The 8,597-nt window shown below is 41.6% G+C and overlaps 1 pseudogene; it reads right to left on the bottom strand.

Annotated features, from left to right (window-relative positions):
* Positions 1-7,208: 7,208 nt before the first annotated feature.
* On the bottom strand, positions 7,209-8,244 carry LOC147443442 (uncharacterized; annotated as a pseudogene).
* Between the last annotated feature and the right edge of the window lie 353 nt (positions 8,245-8,597).

Below are 8,597 nucleotides of genomic sequence, written 5' to 3'. Positions count from 1 at the left end.
TTGAGATCTTACTCAAGCAGCAATGAAGTGAAGAATGATCTAGATACATATTTCTTCTCAACAACAAGAATTAGCACCTGTGAATCAAAGCAATTGAAATGTCCAACTTGTGTCATATTAGTGTCCTCTTGTAGGATGGTTGAGCACACCAACATTCTTGATCCTTTGAAGGGGAGACAAGAATTTCTGGTAGTACTTAAATATAAGTAATACAATGGGGAGATAGTAAAATGAAGTAAAACAAAAGTCTCTTGACATTTAGTAAGCTCGTTCACACGTGAGATAGACAGAGAGGGGGAAGGCTTGAAGACTAGTGATAAAGGATGCAAGTGCTTAATTATTTTGATGGATATAATACATTTGGAGGAGATTAATTGAACTTGCATTTTGCTCTTAGTCGTTGCTCTTAGTCAAACAAGCGATATTTTAACATACTTACCAATTTTGTGAAAAGATTTAATTAAATTTTGAGAGAGAGAGAGAGAGAGGTCTCTTGTGCTTGGAAATGGTTTTTATACTTCATGTATGTCATAGTGTAGTAGCCACAATCGATAGCATTTGGTTGACATGGAACCTATATAAGTCGATAAACAATACACTTTCTTAGAAAAAGTTAAACTTGTAAGAGAGGATGATACCATTGATTGTGCACCTACCTTTGGTATCTCAATTGGTGTTAATGTGAGTCTTGGTGTCTCCATAAAGTCCTTCAAAGTGGCATCCATGCAATTTTGTGACATTATTTGAAGAGCACTATAATTGTATTTATGGCAAAACATAAGCAATCCATACAAATAGTCACTTCAAATACAATATCAAGCATGTAAAATATGTCTCACCGATGCACAACAGGAAGATAGTCTTGAGGATTGGAAATAGACAATGAATTGAAGTATATGATGCCATGGTATTCCTGTAATGAACTAGGCCACTAGGCTGCTGGTGATCCTCCTCCCAACCTCCCTTTATAGGGTAGGCTCCTAGACCCTTGCCCTAGATGGATCCCCTGTCCACATTGCCTAGCTCGGCCCGTGGCCGTAAGCCTTGCCTTGCCTAGTCATTAGGGTACAGGACTCGTGTCCTGACATTACTCCCCCCTTAAAGAAGAGTTTTCGTCCTTGAAAACAAAAGTGGGAAACTTATTCTTAAGAACACTAATGTTTTCCCAAGTGGCACCTTCTTCAGGTCGGTCTTTCCACTTGATTAAGGCTTGTTGTCGTACATGATGGCGTGTACGCAACTCATGAAAATCCATAACACGTTCAGGTTCATGCGGTAACGTAGGAGGTTCAATGTAATCGACCAAAACCTGTTGTTCGATGACGTTGTCGTCCCTATGTAACTGCTTTCATAAACGGCTAACATGAAATACCGGATGAATGCGAGAGTGAGATGGTAGTAGTAGTTTGTAGGCACGATCACCAACTCGCTTGAGTATTTTGAAAGGCCCACAATACCGAGGAGATAATTTAGGTGTCGGTCCAGTTTTTAGACTTTCTGAATGTTCTGGCACACGTAAAAATACTTCCTCCCCTTCTTCAAAGGTAACTTGCCTGCGCTTCTCATCAGCGTATTTCTTATACCAATCCTGTGCTTGTCGGACATTCTGACGAGCAAGTTTCAGCATATCCATGTGGTCTTGGAGAAAATCCTTAACCTGTTGAAGTTTTTTGGTTGCCAACCCCACTGTAACTGGTGACCTAGGTTGAAGCCCGTACATCAGCATGAAAGGACTGCAGCCCGTTGTGACATGCTTAGTACTGTTGTAGGAAAACTCGAGAATAGGTAAGTATTCTTCCCAGTCTGTCTGTTTTTTGCTCACGTATGCTCGAAGCATATCCTCTAGCACCTGGTTAACCCGTTCCGTTTGACCATTTGTTTCCGGATGGTCAGCTGTACTGAGGTTTAGTTGTGTACCCAACCGTTTAAATACCGCTCGCCAGAAGTGACTGTTAAACTTTGGGTCACGGTCACTAACAATACTACTTGGCAACTCATATAATTTGTACAGATTGCCCACAAATAATTTTGCTAGTTCTGGTGTCTTAATCGTTGACTTGGTTGGAATAAACTTACATAGTTTAGAACCGGTCTACGACCACCCATACTGAGTCATGACCTTGTATAGTGGTTGGTAAAACCACTATGAAATCCATGGAGATACTTTCCCATTTTCCATTGGGAATTTCCAAGGGATGTAAGAGTCCTCCTGCTTTCAGGTGCTCTGCTTTATTAACTTGACATTTTTGGCAATGCAAGAGATAAGCTTGAACAAAACCATGGAGACCTGGCTAGTAAAACTGTCGTCGTACGAGTGAGTAAGTTTTCCTAATCCCCCGGTGCCCTACACTTGGACTATCATGACATGCAAAAAGAATTTGGCGCCGAATGTCTGTGTCCGTCGGTACACAAACTCTCCCCTTGTGGAGTAGGTACCCATTGTCGATGGTAAAATGCTTCCACCGCTGCAGTTCATCACTTGATAAAGGAGAACTAGGTGTGGAGGTTAACTGTGCACTACCTGCATTGGAGTGAGAAGGATCCCTCTTTTGAACATGGCTCCACACTTTGGAATATGTTTCATCTTGCTCATATTTGCCCTTGAGAGAATCTAAAAATTCACTACAGATTTCCGTGAACAATAGCGAATTAATCTCTGGCATTCGACTGAGAGCATCTGCCACTATATTGTATCGGCCTTTGCGATACCTTAACTTGGCGTCATATTCCTGAAGGATCTCGGCCCACCTAGATTTTCGACCCTTTAAATATGTTTGTTGTGTAAACCATTTGATGCTTTCATGGTCGAACACAATCTTAAACTGAGCACCATACAAATAGTGACACCATGTCTTTAAGGCAGACACTATTGCATAAAGTTCACGTTCATAAGCAGAATAATTCTGCTGAGCTGCATCCAGCTTCATACTTTCGAATGCAATTGGCCGTCCGTCTTGTAACAGGACTGCTCCAATAGCAAGGTCACTGGCATCCGTTTCCAAAACAAATGGTTTCAAAGGATCAATAATAGCTAGTATATGAGTTGTAGCTAATGTATCCTTGAGTGTTTCAAAACTCTGCTGTTGAGCGGCACCCCACTGGAAAGACTTACCTTTGCCTTTTAGTTGGTCCGTCATAGGTACAGCAAGGTGAGCATAGTTTTTAACGAACCTTCGGTAAAAACCTGTAAAGCCTAAAAAAATATGTAATTCTTCCAGATTTTTAGGAGGTGGCCATTTCCGGATGGTATCCACTTTGGATTGATCCATGTACAGACCATTGGCTGAAACAACATGCCCTAAATAGTGAATTTCGTCCTTGAGAAAATCACATTTAGATTTCTTGGCATATAACTTGTTTGCACGTAACAACTCAAACACCTGTCTGAGATGTTGTAAGTGCTCTTCTTCAGAAGCACTGTAAACCAGTATGTCATCAAGGAACACAATGACAAATTTGCCCAGATATGGTTTCAAGACACTGCCCATAAGTGTCATGAAAGTTGCGGGCGCATTGGTTAACCCAAAGGGCATCACCAAAAACTCATAATGTCCAAACCGTGTTCAGAATGCAGTCTTAGGGATATCAGCAAGCGAATACGGACTTGGTGATATCCTGACCTCAAATCAATTTTTGAAAATATGCGTTTATGCGTTAACTTGTCAAATAATTCATCGACCCTTGGCAATGGATATATGTTCTTAATTGTCACCGCATTTAAACCTCTGTAGTCTACGCACATGCGCATACTACCGTATTTTTTCTTCACCAAGAGAATGGGAGAGGCCCATGGTGAAGAACTTGGTTGAATAAACCTTCTACTGAGATAGTCAGCAAGCTGACATTCCACCTCAGCAGCCTCAGAATGACTCATTCTGTAAGGCGGTTTACTCACTGGCTTACTGCCTGCAACCACGTCTATGCCATGTTGCACAAATCGTGTCGGCGGTAGCCCTGGTGGTAAATCGTGAGGAAAAACATCTTGAAATTCCTTTAACGACTTTGTAATTGGTTAGCAACTTTTGCTTGTGTAGAATTAGAAATTGGTGGAATAGAGGAGAGAGAAGCATGCGACGTTGAGGAATGTTCAACAGACACAAGATTGGAAAGAAACTGAGACAGTGAGTAACACAAGAAAATTTGATCTATTTCATTATCAGAAACGAGCTGCATCAGCTCAACAGTACAAATCAATGGTGATGATGGTATATCCTTTTCTCCTAACAACAACACATGTGCACCATGGGAATCAAACATCAAACTGTTGTGCTCGTAGCTACGCTTCAGTGATGGACCTAGGCTATGCAACCACTCACTACCAAGAACCACATCAGCCCTTTCCATGTTCATAACTTGAAAATCCAAACAAGTAGAATACCCTTGTACCTCCAATGGAACAGCTCGGCATTGAGTATCCCAAATTTCACTATCATGTCCATTCATCATTGCTACCTTGTAGCGGTGGGTACTCGGAGTTTGAGGCAGTTTGAGTTTTTTCACCAATCCATAATTGATGAAATTGTGCGTAGCACCTCCATCTACCAAGATGCGCACCTTGTGCCCCTGCAGATATCCATGCATACGTACTAACTCATGTGGTCCAAAGGTTTGTTGCCACATGGAAGCTGTGAGACAGCATTCATGCACCACTTCAGTGTGTGTTACTTCTACTGTAGAGAACTTTGAGGAAGACTCGAGAGGCAGCAGCTGCACCGTGTGCATTGCTTTCTCCTTCCCCTGGGCATCAGATTTCCCCTTGGGACAATCCTTTTTGCCATGGCCTCGTCCTAAGCATTGAAAACATAGCTTCTCTTTCTTGGCCTTATCAAAATCCTCAGGAGAGAGAGGACCCCCTGGACCCCTTGGGTTTTTTAGATGCTTCAGAATTAGCAACTATAAATTTTCTTTTATTGTGCCCGTACTGAGTGCGTGTATTATTATGTGTACTAGCAGGCACGTATTGTGATGTGTTTTCTTATCATCCGGGTCATCATGAATATGTGCTTTCACTATGGCTTCCTCAAGTGTTTTAGGGTCCTGGGTCTTGACATACTTCTTAAGTTCGGGAGTCAGACCTCGTATGAACCCGCGTACTTGCTGAAAGGTATCCAATCCTTCCAACTTGAGGATAACGTCCCGATAGTGAGAGATATATTCAAGGAGTGATGGATATTGGCGCATGGAACATGTGTCCCAATTGGTCCAATCCCGATCTGCCTCATTGGTAGGCAAAAACTCCTTGCTGAACATTGTTTCAAAGGCTGCCCAACTCTGTGGTATGATGTTCTTCTCCTTGCATCCGGAGTGCGCCGTAAGGCGTGAATTCCATCCCATTTACTGAGAAAGATGGTCACTGCATCCTTACTGCGTTCTCGGTCTTCGCCTTTGAAAACTGGTGGTTTGAAATTTTTCAATAAATCAACTACCTCTTTGGAAGTGAGAGTATGCAGTGGTTCATCACTTGGGCCTTGCCCTTGTGTTCCAACGTGCTCATACATGTGAGTGGCAGCCGGACCCTTGGTCTGCTGTTGCAGCAATTGAATGACTAAATTAGAAAGTTTAGTAACATTTTCATTTAAAGCCTTAAAATTTTCGTCCATGACCGTCATGCGTGTCTAAAGAGCACAAAATTCTTGAATATCGAGCAATTCATAAGTATCATCTCTTGCCGTAGCGTCGCGGGTACTCTCCTTGAGAGTATCCGGCCGCGAGCCGTCATTGGCAGGGTCGGGGATACTTTGCTCGAAATCGAACGTCATGTTGATATCCTAATCCATGGCTACACAGTGCAGTGTAAGAAGTAATCAGAAAAAAAAAATATACCTGATGCTGGCGTCCCGACAAAGTATAGCCTTGTTAAATCTGCCTTGATTTCAACAAGTACTCCCGTAGCCGTAATTAGCCATGCTAATTAGGTTGGTCGGTAAAGCTTTGAACAATCTGTGATGTTGGATATTTGAATGAAAACTTACGAATTGTTGCCGACGAAGCTTGGTTGTCGACGAAGCTTGGTGATTGACAAAGCTTGACGTCCTATCGAAGAAGCTTTTGGTCAACTTACTAATTGTTGTCCTTGATCTTTCTCTTGAACACGCAGGTTCTGCTGGAAATTTCTGCACAGGCCGTGTCTATCGAGGGGCTTTTCCCTGGTGGAGGTAGCTTGCTCGAGATGCTCGCCTTGACACACCGTATGCTTGCCGGCAAACAAAGGCTTTCTTGGCCTGTGGGAAAGAACGCTTGTAGCCGCCAAGGCTTTTAATCAATGGCCAAAAGGCCTCTGTAATGTGGACACAGTGTGGTTTTTGCACAGACAGCGAGCGGCCGGTGACGAGCTCGATGAGGAGCAGTATGCGCTTAGCAGGGCTCGGCTATGGCGGCGAGGGAACAGCGCGCCTCTCTACCACTACATGGCGCACCTCTCAAGCCCGTCTGCTCTCCCAAACATGCACCACAACTCTCATCTCAAAAGGGAAGGTCCCCCCCGTTTTGGCAAAAAGCCCTAGCTAAAAATGGAAAAAGTTTTTAAAAGGAGTGGTTCTCACCCTAGGAGCAGTTTTTAGAGGCCAAGGATGACCACGCCTAGAGAGAGAGAGTGGAAGAGAGTTTCCAGCTCTGATACCAGTGTAATGAACTAGGCCACTAGGCTGTTGGTGATCCTCCTCCCAACCTCCCTTTACAGGGTAGGCTCCTAGCCCCTTGCCCTAGATGGATCCCCTGTCCACATTGCCTAGCCCGGCTTGTGGCCGTAAGCCTTGCCTAGCCTAATCATTAGGGTACAGGACCCATGTCCTAACAATTCCCATGGTAAATGCACAAGCTTCTTCAAATGGTTATTATAGATCACAAAGAGAACCCAATGGTCCCTTTTAAAGCAATCATCACACTTTGCATTAGAAGGATATTAAAGACTATTATATAACTTGTAAGTAGAAACAAGGACAATAAATCATACCTATCAACAATTGGCATGAATAGAAATAAGTACTTGGACATGTCTACATCCCCAAAAAACAATTGGACTCCTATGCTATCCTCGTATAAGCGTGGATTTAGAAAATCAAACCATAAACTATCAAGGAACCAAACCTTATCAAGAATATCTTTTGACAATACATTCTCCATCCACCTGCAATAGGTCAATTCTAATCCATTGTTATTTAGAGTATAAAAATCATTTACGTTCTATTGAATCTAAAATGGATGAGAACTCAAATCATGAAAAGATTCATGGTTCTCGTAGAGGCCTTTTCATCCATAATAGCATTAACTAAAGTCACATCAACTTCGACAAGTATAGTAGATCTTTGTGATCTAAATTGAATGGATGAGCCACCCTCATATCTAAAAGAGAAAATTTGAAATTATAATTACATATAAAGCAATGTATAAAAATATACAATTTAAGCTATCAATAATAACCTTTCTTGCATGAGCCCGATGTCACTCGATGAAGAATCCAAGTGAATCTCGCCATTAGAGATTACTAGTGTAGATGATGTGATAATATTTGGTGTGGGAGAGATAATGATTGCATCATGGTGAGGCCTAGAGCCAATAGACCATTGTATCTAAAAAACATTAGTCCAACATGCAAGTAATATAAGATATTTTTATTACCAAAGACACCATAAGTCTCACAATAAAATAAAACTAGTGTGGTTGAACCTTTGGAGTTTTGTGAGTTGGAGTGGATTCTTTCTTTTTCTTGGCTAGGGAGGTTTCTAAGTGACACTCCTCGTAGTACCTTCTTCTTGTTTGCACTTTAGTTGGTACTAACAAAGGTCCATGGTAGTCAGTTGTTGATAGATTTTTCTACAAAGCAAGAGCGATGTACACCATTTTTATTTGAAGAAGAATATGATCAAGACAGGCATACTATAAAAAAAAAACTACATACCGGAGTTGATGATAGATTGGCATTATTATCCTCATCATTAAACATCTCTTTCTCTGATGGATCTTTTTCTAAGACATGTTGTCTCTAAATAAAGAAAATATGATTGAAGAACAGGAAAGCGTGATGAAACACAAGCAAAACAAAGATTCAAGAACATTAATTTTTCTTACATGTGCATCATATCCTTCATCAATCGTTCTTTGAATAGTCGCAATACATTCTGCCTTTGTCGCCATATACACATCCATAGCCTCAGCCAAGACATTTTAGAGAAACACATCTTTTGCCCCTTTCATTTCCCTTTCACCATCGTTCATGGAATCCCATACGCCGAGTGCCTCTTTCATCTTGCATTTTTCTTGTGTTTTCTTGTTTCTCTCAAACTTCTGCTGTGCACTATTGAATTGAATATGAGATTACTTCTCATATATTGCCGATTGAGAAGAACTTTCATTGCGCAAACCCGGGGGTCGTCCACTTTTTCTCTTAGGAATAGAATGTATTATTCCATGGACTTGGTTGAGATGCTCCATCATTTCCATCCTCCTAGTATAGCATATATTCTTGGATATACATTCTTCACTCGCTATGCATCGTCGAGCTTGTCGTCCATTTTTGAGTGAGATATCCTCGTACAAGAAAACCTTGTTGCTCATCAAGATGAACCACGTAGAGAAGAGAAAGAGAAAGAGTATAAGAG

Source organism: Adiantum capillus-veneris, chromosome 14 (genome assembly GCF_014529385.1).
Source record: "Adiantum capillus-veneris isolate H3 chromosome 14, ASM1452938v2, whole genome shotgun sequence".
NCBI classification, from domain to species: Eukaryota; Viridiplantae; Streptophyta; class Polypodiopsida; order Polypodiales; family Pteridaceae; genus Adiantum; species Adiantum capillus-veneris.
The sequence above is the reverse complement of the archived record's forward strand: the minus strand, read 5'-3'. Positions and strand labels throughout refer to the sequence as shown.